Source organism: Oncorhynchus kisutch, unplaced genomic scaffold (genome assembly GCF_002021735.2).
Source record: "Oncorhynchus kisutch isolate 150728-3 unplaced genomic scaffold, Okis_V2 scaffold1034, whole genome shotgun sequence".
NCBI lineage: Eukaryota > Metazoa > Chordata > Actinopteri > Salmoniformes > Salmonidae > Oncorhynchus > Oncorhynchus kisutch.
In genome coordinates, this window is record NW_022262979.1 from 45,001 (window position 1) to 58,078 (window position 13,078).

The 13,078-nt window shown below is 44.5% G+C and overlaps 1 protein-coding gene across 1 annotated transcript in view; it reads right to left on the bottom strand.

The window, feature by feature from the left end:
* LOC116364212 (semaphorin-5B-like) overlaps window positions 1–9,160 on the bottom strand; it is a 47,106-nt gene extending 37,946 nt beyond the window's left edge. Inside the window, exon 1 of the mRNA XM_031817457.1 lies at window positions 9,046–9,160. The gene's annotated coding sequence lies outside the window, so the exon portion shown is untranslated. The remainder of the gene's footprint in view (window positions 1–9,045) is intronic.
* Window positions 9,161–13,078: the final 3,918 nt, after the last annotated feature.

Genomic DNA, 13,078 nt, shown 5'->3' on the forward strand with positions numbered 1-13,078 from the left:
ACAGCTGCCCCTGATTGAGAACCATACCCGGCCAAAACGAAGAAATACAAAAACATAGAAAAAGGAACATAGAATGCCCACCCAAATCACACCCTGACCAAACCAAAATAGAGACATTGCTCTAAGGTCAGGGCGTGACAACAGGTCGAAAAGAATTAAACACTTATGGCAATTTAGCTTGCACTTGCTAGCTAATTTGTCCTATTTAGCTAGCTTGCTGTTGCTAGCTAATTTGTCCTGGGATATAAACATTGAGTTGTTATTTTACCTGAAATGCACTAGGTCCTCTACTCCGCCATACATAAAAACAGTCAACCGAATTGTTTCTAGTCAACTCTTCTCCTTCCAGGATTTTTCATCGTTTAACTTATATGGTGATTGGCATCTAAACTTTCATAGTATTACCACGACAACCGGCAACAGTTCGTCTTTCAATCACCCATGTGGGTATAACCAATGAGGAGATGGCACGTGGGTACCTGCTTCTAAAAACCAATGAGGAGATGGGAGAGGCAGGACTAGCAGCGCGATCTGCGTCAGAAATAGGAATGACTTCTATTTTAGCCCTTGGCAACGCAGACGCTCGTTGACGCGAGCGAGCAGTGTGGGTGCAATAATTGAATAACATGGATTCCTACATTTATTTTGCCATGCTCGCGCACACGACAGTGTAGTCAGGGAATAAGGGAACATAGGCTAATATTTACAGTAATAGCGTTGAGGTTGTAAAGGATTTATATCATTCTAATTCAGTATGTCTAGTTAAATCTACAAGGGAAACATATAGAGAACCATTAGACTACATGAATAAATAGGGTTCATCTGTGTGCAACTAAGAAAAGTCTCATGTTTTCTAACCACTGGGACATTTGTGTCTGTTGTTGGAAGTGGTTGTCCACTTTTTTCAACTTTTACAGGACTGTTTAAACTTTTTTTTTTACCATTATTTAACTAGGCAAGTCAGTTAAGAACAAATTCTTGAATTCAAAGATGGCCTAGGAACAGTGGGTTAACTGGCCTAGGAACAGTGGGTTAACTGCCTTTTTTTTACCTTGTCAGTTCGGGGATTCGGTCTTGCAACCTTTCGTTACTAGTCCAATGCTCTAACCACTAGGCTACCTGCCGCCCCTACCCTCTAACCACTAGGCAACCTGCCGCCCCTACCCTCTAACCACTAGGCTACCTGCCGCCCCTACCCTCTAACCACTAGGCAACCTGCCGCCCCTACCCTCTAACCACTAGGCAACCTGCCGCCCCTACCCTCTAACCACTAGGCAACCTGCCGCCCCTACCCTCTAACCACTAGGCAACCTGCCGCCCCTACCCTCTAACCACTAGGCAACCTGCTGCCCCTACCCTCTAACCACTAGGCTACCTGCCGCCCCTACCCTCTAACCACTAGGCAACCTGCCACCCCTACCCTCTAACCACTAGGCTACCTGCCGCCCCATTTTGTCACATGTCTGATGGGCATAGCATCTGCAGCCATTCTTATGATGTATGGACTCCCTCTGAGTGAAACACCATGGGGTTGAAGGTCAGGAAACTTCAAACTAGCAAGAGAGGAGAATACGACGGAGGCAACAATGAAAACAACGCAGAATGTTCTGTTGAAACTTTTATATAAAGTTGAAGTTTAAACACAATTTACGTGTGTGTTTGTGTTCGCATTAAGGTATGTGTGTACGAGCGTGTGTGTGCATGTGTCCGCTTGCGTGTGTGTGCTTGTTTTTGTGTATGTGTGTGTCTAGTCCTCTGGTGGTTTGGGAGCTTGGTCTGGAGGCCTGGTGTGTGTGTCTATCAACAGCATAACCTTCAGAGACAGAGAGAACCCCCACTGGGAAGGCAGGGCAGGAGAAACAGTCTGTAAATACAGACCAATACAACTGGAAGGAGAGATAGAGATAGAGACAGAGAGAGACAGAGAGAGAGACAGAGAGAGACAGAGAGAGACAGAGATATAGATAGAGACAGAGAGAGACAGAGAGAGAGACAGAGAGAGAGACAGAGAGAGAGACAGAGAGAGAGACAGAGAGAGAGACAGAGAGAGAGACAGAGAGAGAGACAGAGAGAGACAGAGAGAGACAGAGATATAGATAGAGACAGAGAGAGACAGAGAGAGACAGAGAGAGAGACAGAGAGAGAGACAGAGAGAGATATAGATAGAGACAGAGAGAGACAGAGAGAGACAGAGAGAGAGACAGAGAGAGACAGAGATATAGATAGAGACAGAGAGAGACAGAGATATAGATAGAGACAGAGAGAGACAGAGAGAGACAGAGAGAGAGACAGAGAGAGACAGAGATATAGATAGAGACAGAGAGAGACAGAGAGACACAGAGAGATAGAGATAGAGACAGAGAGAGAGGTAGAGATAGAGATAGAGATAGAGATAGAGATAGAGATAGAGATAAAGATAGAGATAGCCATTACCTAAAGGTGGACATTTAATTTGGGCCGGAAATCAACGCCATCGCTCCAGGGAGCAGGAATACGTCTCATTAATGTGTAAATGAAGGGGTGAGTCCGTCACAAAGACAATACCACATATGATTAGCTTTGAGAAATATTAGTTTACCTTTTTGAAATGACAATTTATCATTATGCCAAAGTGTCAGTTGTAAAAGGTTGAATCTTTCACCTGTGACAGAGCACATCCAGAGCCCTGCTTAGAAGTGGCTAACAGGAAGTCTCAAAGGGCAGGACAGTGACAACAACACGTCTACATTGAGACACAAACCCATATGATGTGTCATTGTACTACAAGAGTCTCCCAACCAAGGAATTAAATGCCAATCTAACAGGAAAACACAAGGTAGTAGAACGACCCGCTGCTCAAACACATATTATAGCAATTCACGGTGACCATAAATCACGTCAGCTGAAAGACCCTCCACTTGGCCCGCATGTCCAGCAGAGCACAGACAAATAGTCTCCAGCGATTGAACCCCTAACCTTGAAAGACGCGGGAGGCGGCTTGGCTCGGTAGACTACCCCAACCCCAAGAGACTGAGGGGGCCTTTTGCTCGTTCATCTTTCTTAGCTTGGCTCGGTAGACTACCCCAACCCCAAGAGACTGAGGGGACCTTTTGCTCGTTCATCTTTCTTAGCTTGGCTCGGTAGACTACCCCAACCCCAAGAGACTGAGGGGGCCTTTTGCTCGTTCATCTTTCTTAGCTTGGCTCGGTAGACTACCCCAACCCCAAGAGACTGAGGGGGCCTTTTGCTCGTTCATCTTTCTTAGCTTGGCTCGGTAGACTACCCCAACCCCAAGAGACTGAGGGGGCCTTTTGCTCGTTCATCTTTCTTAGCTTGGCTCGGTAGACTACCCCAACCCCAAGAGACTGAGGGGTCCTTTTGCTTTTGCTAAACGTTCAACCCAACCCCAGAGTCACAGTGTAAAGTGATTTCACAGTGCTGTTGTCATCACCTCAGTTTGAGAGATAGAGTTTGTAGCACAGCCAGACACTTAGGAGGACAACTTTTGCAGACAAATGGAAGTGGAAATGGGGGAGAAAATAGAGTAGTCAGATAATGTTTATTATTTCAGTAAGACTTTTTGACAGATATAATCCTACCTCAGTAAGACTTCACTTAAAGCCAACATGCAGATATAACGCTTCATTAGTTGTTATAAGCATGCATGACCCTTCATAATGCCTTATATGGCTTAGTTACCATTACTTGGAAACTACAGCTTATTCCATACATTTGGCAGGAGGTTAGGAAGTGCAGCTCAGTTTCCACCTCATTTTGTGGGCAGTGAGCACATAGCCTGTCTTCTCTTGAGAGCCATGTCTGCCAACGGCGGTCTTTCTCAATAGCAAGGCTATGCTCACTGAGTCTGTACATAGTCAAAGCTTTCCTTAAGTTTGGGTCAGTCACAGTGGTCAGGTATTCTGCCACTGTGTACTCTCTGTTTAAAGCCAATTAGCATTCTAGTTTGCTCTGTTTTTTTGTTAATTCTTTCCAATGTGTCAAGTAATTATCTTTTTGTTTTCTCATGATTTGGTTGGGTCTAATTGTGCTGTTGTCCTGGAGCTATGTAGGGTGTGTTTGTGTTTTTGAACAAAGCCCCAGGACCAGCTTGCTTCGGGGACTCTTCTCCAGGTTCATCTCTCTGTAGGTGATGGCTAGGAAGGTTTGGGAATCGCTTCCTTTTTAGGTGGTTGTAGAATTTAACGGCTCTTTTCTGGATTTTGATAATTAGCGGGTATCGGCCTAATTCTGCTCTGCATGCATTATTTGGTGTTCTGTTGTACACGGAGGATATTTTTGCAGAATTCTGCATGCAGAGTCTCAATTTGGTGTTTGTCCGATTTTGTGAAGTCTTGGTTGGTGAGCGGACCCCAGACCTCACAACCATAAAGGGCAATGGGCTCTATGGCTCTATGACTCTCTCTCTCTCTCTCTCTCACTCTCACACACTCACACTGTTTTTAAATTCTTTGTGGATCTGTGTAATTTGAGGGAAATATGTGTCTCTAATATGGTCATACATTTGGCAGGAGGTTAGGAAGTGGGCAGTGTGCACATAGCCTTTCTTCTCTTGAGAGCCAGGTCTGCCTACCGTGGCCTTTCTCAATAGCAAGGCTATGCTCACTGATTCTGTACATAGTCAAAGACTTCCTTTATTTTCCTCTCTCTCTGACTGTTATACCCTTTCCACATTACTGAGCCGAGCTGAACTGAGCTGTGCTAGACTTACCCATTTACCATAGTTGATGGAACTGTACTGGAATGTACAGAAATATCTGAGCCATCACAGTACAGATGGTTTGGCCAGCAGAGCATCCTAGACCCCTTCAGATACAACAGTCCAGGGACCTCCCCTGGGAAACCTCCCCTCACTTTCCTCTCCAGAGGCATCAATGGGGCCCTTGTCTGACAGCATAGCACTCCACTGTGAGCCAGGGGCCTCGCACACCGAAATATTGTCTTTGACTTTTACTTCAAACATTGGGATAACCTGACTTCAACAAGCGTGGCTGTGCTGCCTTTGACCCCCCTCTTGGGAGTGTCAACGTTTATCTTGTTACTCTGGTAATATAGCCACACACACACACACACACACACACACAGACACACACACACACACACACGCACTCATCTAAGCCCCCTTAGTGAATGACATGGTCTGTGCAGGGTGACCACCATAGCCCCCCTGGCCAGGTGACTCTCCCCCTCCCCTAACCCTCCCCCCTCCCGTCATCCCAGTAAAACAGCAGTGGAGAGAGAGAGGGGAGCTGTGGTCTCTGGCTAACCTACTCCCTATACAGTGCACTACTTTTGACCAGAGACCCTTGTCTAAAGTAGTGCACTACAAAGGGAATAGAGTGCCATTTGAGAGTCAGCCTGTGGCGGTCTGTCTGGCACTAAAATGATTTAATGGCTGCTTCCACCAGCCGCATAGTAAAGACTGTATTCTGTAGACCTGATGCTGAGAGAGAGCAGCGTTGTTGGTCTGGGCCAGGTGGTTGCCATACAGATGTAGGATCTTCATTTGATCACCCTGTTGCAGGAGAACTTTCCTGCAATGCAGAACATGTTCAACTTTTATTGTATATGAGGTTAAAAAAGGCTTCTGTAGTTTGTCATTTTCGACTAGATTTTCCCTTACTAAAGATGTTTCCACCCATATAAAACTGTCCCTTAATACATGTCTGGTTCCTGCTGTAGTAAACTGGCTCAAATTAACATCCTACTGTATATATATATGTACATACACATTAAATACACATTTAATCCAACCTGTTAAATGTAAACAGGAGATGAGAAATTACTAGGAATTAAATGGGGAAGTGAAAGAGGTCACAGAGGTTGAGTTTTGTGGGGATTTTATCAATAAATCCTTCAACAGTCTTACTGTATTATTAATGTAGTGGAAGGGGAAACTGTCCTCTAGATTTGACCGTTTCCCATCAAACACCAGAGACCTACAGAGCAAGAATCCCAATCCCAAATGCAATGGAGTCACACTTAGTCTGTGTGTGTGTGTGTGTGTGTGTGTGTGTGTGTGTGTGTGTGTGTGTGTGTGTGTGTGTGTGTGTGTGTGTGTGTGTGTGTGTGTGTGTGTGTGTGTGTGTGTGTGTGTGTGTGTTGACAGGGGACGGGGGAGCATTCTTTGTGTTCTCCGATGAGAAACACGCACATGTAACTAAACACATGGATAAGTCATGGCACCAAGCCGTACTCAAATACATCAGAGGTACTCTTCTGAACAGCCTGGGGAGTAGTATTTTTGTTTCTGTGTTGTTGGGACAAGAGCTGAAGCGATTGAGCAGAGAAACACTACTCCTGAGACCTAAGAATACACAGGCAGACAGGCTGACAGACAGACAGACAGACAGACAGGCCGACAGACCAACAGGCCGACAGACAGGCCAACAGACAGGCCGAAAGAAAGACCGACAGACCGACAGACCGACAGACAGACCGACAGACAGACAGACAGGCCGACAGACAGACAGGCCGGCAGACAGACAGGCCAGCAGACAGACAGACAGACACATGCAGGCGGGCAGGCAGCCAGACAGAGCGACAGACAGACAGAGCGACAGACAGAGCGACAGACAGAGCGACAGACAGAGCGACAGACAGAGCGACAGACAGAGCGACAGACAGACAGACAGACAGACAGACAGACAGACAGACAGACAGACAGACAGACCAGAGCTGAGCCCCGCAGGTCCAAGCCATTAAATCTCTGTTGTAGCATACTCCACCAGCCAATAGTTTTAACATGCAGTAACAAGCATCTCCCTCCTCTCCTCTCTGCACGTTCCTCTCTCAACTCTGATCATGTTGTACACAGACATGCTACCAGAGTTGTTTAGAATGGAATATAATCAATGTCTCTCTCCTCCTCTCTCCTCAGGTCTTGTAGTTGACTGCTGTACTGCTCTTGTCTGGGAAGGTGCGCCAACTCACAATGGACACAAGTTCTTCTCTACCCCCTGACCTTTTCTAGCCCTTATCACTGAAGCTCATGTTCCACTTCTGTAGCCAGGTAGGACAGGGTGAGGCAGTCATTACAGCTTTTGTGAACAGATCTGTTAACGTGAACTGGACTTGCGCTGAGGGAGATGAATTGAGGGAAGCTATTGAATCATTGAATCCTCAATAGGTCTGTTTAGAACAGATTAAACAGAGGAGCAGAGAGCTGTGTTGGCAGCGCACTACATTGCTGCCTGCCATAAGATGAGGGACAGTGTCTGACAGACCAATCAACCTGCACATGTACTCTATGATTATTGGTATTGGTCAATGTCTGGTTATTGTTGTTACTGTTGTTCCGTTGACAATATTGATTATTATTGTTAATTATGTTAATATTGTAAATCTCCAAAGTAAGCTTTGGCAATATGTACATTGTTACGTCATGCCAATAAAGCAAATATAATTTAATTGAATTAAATTGAAAGAGAGAGAGCGAGAGAGCGAGAGAGCGAGAGAGCGAGAGAGCGAGAGAGCGAGAGAGCGAGAGAGCGAGACAGAGAGAGAGAGAGAGAGAGAGAGAGAGAGAGCGAGAGAGAGAGAGAGAGAGAGAGAGAGAGAGAGAGAGAGAGAGAGCGAGAGAGAGAGAGAGAGAGAGAGAGAGATGGATGGATGGATGGATGGATGGATGGATGCCAATAAAGGCTCTGAATTGAATTGAGACACAGAGAGCCACAAACCAGATCTTTACCCCAAAGAATACAGTATCACTCATTGAGAGATATACATGATACATCATCACAGATTACACTACAGATGAGAATTTACAGAGAATGAGATAACTTTAGACACATTATAGCTGTATTCATGAAACATCATGAACCAGCCATCAAGTGTGATATTCAAGCCATTAGGTGAGGAAGAAATACATCACAGTGCTATTTTCAAACTATCTCGTTGTCTACTGGTGCATGAAACATTTTAGACATACAGTATCAACACAAATACTGTAAACCCAGAGACTACTGTAAACCCAAGGACAACTGTAAATCCAGAGACTACTGTAAATCCAGAGACTACCGTAAACCCAGAGACTACTGTAAACCCAAGGACAACTGTAAATCCAGAGACTACTGTAAATCCAGAGACTACTGTAAACCCAGAGACTACTGTAAACCCAAGGACAACTTTAAATCCAGAGACTACTGTAAACCCATAGACTACTGTAGTCTCTAAACCCAGAGACTACTGTAAACCCAAGGACAACTGTAAATCCAGAGACTACTGTAAATCCAGAGACTACTGTAAACCCAGAGACTACTGTAAACCCAGAGACTACTGTAGTCTCTAAACCCAAAGACTATTGTAAACCCAGAGACTACTGTAAACCCAGAGACTACTGTAAACCCAGAGACTACTGTGGTCTCTAAACCCAGAGACTACTGTAAACCCAGAGACTACTGTAAATCCAGAGACTACTGTAAACCCAAGGACATCTGCTGCTCAACTCTGCACTCTATCGACGAGTGGCAATAATTAACCAAAATGATGAGCAAAGTTGCAAAGTTTGGGGCAACATCAATGTTATATGGCCTGGAACAGACAAGAAATTGACAATTATGTCAAGGGCTGCGTCGTAAAGATGTGCATGATACTGTATCTAATGCCCTAAAGCAGTCCGCGGAATGATCAGACAGTCTTACTCTAGTGGTATGATTCCAACCTCTTGCCTTTTGTCTATCCGGCCAACATCTTGCGCGCATAGGTAGCCTAAAATCGATTCGGGATGCACATACTGACATCAACCGAAAATTCCAATAACAGAATTGATCTGAAAAATCTATCGAAGGGACAGTACATTGACGCAACACGAGACGTCCTAGAGTCAAATAACAAAGATTCTACCGCGTTTGTCATTCTGATAACACCATTTATATGAAGTTGCTTGTTCAGTCAATCATTATTTGACATAATCATCTTCTACGAAATGGAAATATGGTTCCTCAAATATGATCAAATTGCCTAGCAGTCAAACTTTCCAGAAAACTAAGTTCATTCAATTGCTGTCTCACCACCATTTTATTTGTATTTATTTTTTACAAACCTTACCTTTCTTTATTGGTGCATTTATGTTGCTGGAGAAAGTTAGTTTCATACGAAGGCTGAAGCAGAGCGCGTTGGCCTATGCACAGTAGCCCATAGAGTATCCACTGTCCGGTACGTGTCTCTCTCCTACCAAGTGGCTATCTGCCTGGCTGGCTTTGCAGGCGCTGTGATGTTGTGCGGAGATCCCACTACAGCTGTTAAAAGGGGAGTTTTGAACCTACGAATCGGTTGAGGGTGTTTTAAATCTCAAATTAAGGACATGTTTGTTACAATTTAATTGTAGGTAGGCTAACTTTTAACAACCCAGAGCCTTTTTCTTCAAACTAATTTCTTCAGTCATATAATTGTGTTTTCATTCTATTAAGAGTGAGAGATGCGCACCCCCCTTTGGATAGAATGGTCACTCTCGATGTAAGGGCGTGATACGGTTCTAATTGATATTGATAAGGCTACTTGACAGAATGGTTGCTTTTATACTTTGTCTCCTAATATACATTTGCTCTGGTAGTAATAGGACATTCTACTAACAGTTATAACTACGTTTTTGTATTAGTATTATTACAAATGCTTTATTAATGGGAAATGTTACAAAATATTTTGCAAATGTCAGCAAAAAGCATAATTAAAAGTGTTGATATTATTCAGTCACACACGTTGCTGTTATACAAAAACATACACTTTTAATGATAATACTGGGAGGAAAGATGCTTTTTTAAAGCGTTTTAAAGAAGAAACCTGTTCTATTGACTTTCCCTTCTTCCTTTTCTTTAGGTCAGTGGCTGCCCTACAACACTACCCTACAACACTGCTCTAGAACACTGCCCTACAACACTGCCCTATAACACTGCCCTACAACACTGCCCTACAACACTGTCCTACAACACTGCCCTACAACACTGCCCTACAACACTGCCCTACAACACTGCCCTACAACACTACCCTACAACACTACCCTACAACACTGCCCTACAACACTACCCTACAAAACTGCCCTACAACACTGCCCTACAACACTGCCCTACAAAACTGCCCTACAACACTGCCCTACAACACTGCCCTACAAAACTGCCCTACAACACTGCCCTACAACACTGCCCTACAAAACTGCCCTACAACACTGCCCTACAACACTACCCTACAACACTGCCCTACAACACTGCCCTACAACACTGCCCTACAACACTGCCCTACAACACTGCCCTACAACACTGCCCTACAACACTGCCCTACAAAACTGCCCTACAACACTGCCCTACAACACTGCCCTACAAAACTGCCCTACAACACTGCCCTACAACACTACCCTACAACACTACCCTACAACACTGCCCTACAACACTGCCCTACAACACTGCCCTACAACACTACCCTACAAAACTGCCCTACAACACTGCCCTACGACACTGCCCTACAACACTACCCTACAACACTTCCCTACAACACTGCCCTACAACACTACCCTACAACACCCAGAGCGGTCTCCTCCAAGTCCCCAACCATTAACGGGAAGAGAACCCGAATGTGGATCTAAATGTGTCCCCAAAATGCCCGAAAACTTTTCCACTTTCATATCCTAAACAATAACAATAAAATAGTAATAGGTGGGATTTAAAGAGCCTTCCAGAAGGCTGTGTGGGTCGTGTTCACCACAACTGGGGCTGGGTGCAGGCTGGGGGACATCTGAAGCTGCAGGCAGATGTATTCCATTTTGGACTGAAAAAAGTCCAGACATGTATTACAAGGCTGTAAAGAGCCAGTGAGGGGGAGGAATCCAAAGGCCTGAGTAGTCTGTTGATGGTGGAGAAAAGGGTTCTGGGATTGCCTTGGCCATTATTGATGAGGTTGGAGTAGTAGATTGATTTGGCCTGGGAGAGAGCACCGTTTAGTCCTCCAGGCCTCTGAGTGGACTGTGTGACCAGATTTTTATAGAGCCTCTCCAGTTGTCGGCCAGTGGACTTCATAGAATGCAGCTCACAGGTAAACCAGGGAGCAGAGAAGGAGAAGGACACAGTCCGAGTTATCAGAAGTGCAACAGAGTCAAGGCCGGAGGAGAGGAGTGTGTCGTAGTGAGAACCCAGCTCCTCGGCCGAGGAAAGAAGAGGATCAGTGCTGTTGTGTGTTTGAACCGCAAGATGGTTGGAGATGGCAAAATCCAGACCATGTGGATCGAGGGGGCAAAGCCTGTCGAGCATCCTGTATGAATACTTTTCATCCTTTATACTTCTGTTCAAGCTGGGCTGAAGCACGTTTGGGTACACCTTTCATGACACAATATTTGTTTTGACCGTATCAGCGACTGCAAAACTCCCTTACCATGCCTGACAGATTTAAGGCCATTCTTTTTGGCAGCGATGCATCACAAAGTAGCAGTGTAACACCCACAGCATGCTGATATAAGATGAAAACTAACTCTCAGTGCTAACTCTGTAGCCACCAAGTCTGCAAGGTTTTGAGACATCAGTCAAACGCTTCCTGTCACACATGAACTATTCCTCGTGAAATAATCTGCATCGTTTGACTTGCGTTTTGTTTTTCCATCTGTCTGTTGATTTCTCTAGATCAGGGCGGCTTATTGTGACAGGAAGGAAAGGTGCTTCACTCTCTCAATGACTTGGTACTTTCTAGAAGGGCAGATCAACACAAAAGAGCTGAATCCTTGAGTAAGAGGCCAATACAAAGCTCTACAAAGTTCGGAGTGGAATTTCACTCACGGCTACCACTCTGATCCAGAGGAATGCCTTCACCGAATTAAATTAGAGTAGTTAGTCAGGTATTGAAGTTCCTGGTTTTGGTGCTTGACCATAGTAGAGTTCATATTTGATGACCCCTTCCACAGGTTTCATGGTCTTGTATAGGAAATAATCATATGTGACTTGATGGGGTTTGAACACAAGACTCTGTTAGCCCTCTGAGCTGAAGCCTAGGCATTACAGCTACCACAAGTCTTCAGTCTCAGACAAGGTTACTCACCACTCATTCTCCAATGTCTCCGTTACACAAAATGGATACCCCCCCCCCCCCCCCCCCCCATTCTCTTCCCTATTCTAGTGTGACTCAGACATGGCTGCCCATCAATATGAAGCGTATGGCAGTTTGTAAATCCCTCTCTCTGCTGACTTGACACTCAGCAGTTGTGATTGTGTATTCTGCTGGACCGAACAGGACCCCGGTTGTACTGTTAGGAGGGGGGCATAAAAACACAGTGACAGCCGTGGCTCTGGGCCCTCCACTCCTCTGTAACCAGGAGAGGAAAAAACAGGCGGGTTGCCAGGTTTGCCTCCACTTTGAGAATGAATGAGGACCAGAAATGGCGTGTTGCCAGATTAGTTTCATTTTGCCTTTAAAACTAAGAAGAAGTTTCCTGCTGCACTAGCCTAATGTATCTGCTGTATGGGTCTAATTACATTAGGGTTCTTTACAGTTATTGTGTCAAAATAGATTCAATGATCAATTATTATATTCGTAGATCTGAATTAAAGACTATAGAGTGGGCTACCTTGATGCTTTTCACCATTGGACATGTCAATCAGGCAGAGCCCGAGGACCTTGTGCTACAGTGTACTGTTCAGAATAGACGGAGGGAGTGGAAAGATGAATATTCTCTCTGTCCATAATAGGGCTGTCAGAGCTCATCAGTCAACTCCAGTTAACTTGTTTAATGTTATTGTACTAATGTTATGGCAGTGACTAAACGGCATTGTCTGAAATAGTTGAAAATAAATAAAAAACATCCAAAATACATCATCTATAAAAACAACAATACAATGTCAAAGTTGACTTTGAGGTTAAAGAAAGTGGGCTTTATCAATTTACCTGATTTTGCTAACCGTTAATTTGGACAAAATCATGACACCAATATTCTTGTAATGGTCCTTCTATAAAAAATCTTAAATTACAGCTAAACTTCAGCAACTTCCGAATTTACGATTAATCGTGATTAATCATAGAAAATCCTGTGATTAACGTGATGCATTTGTTGAATCGTTTGACAGCCCTAGTTCATAATGAAGGATGTTACAGTGAGGTAGTTTAGTTT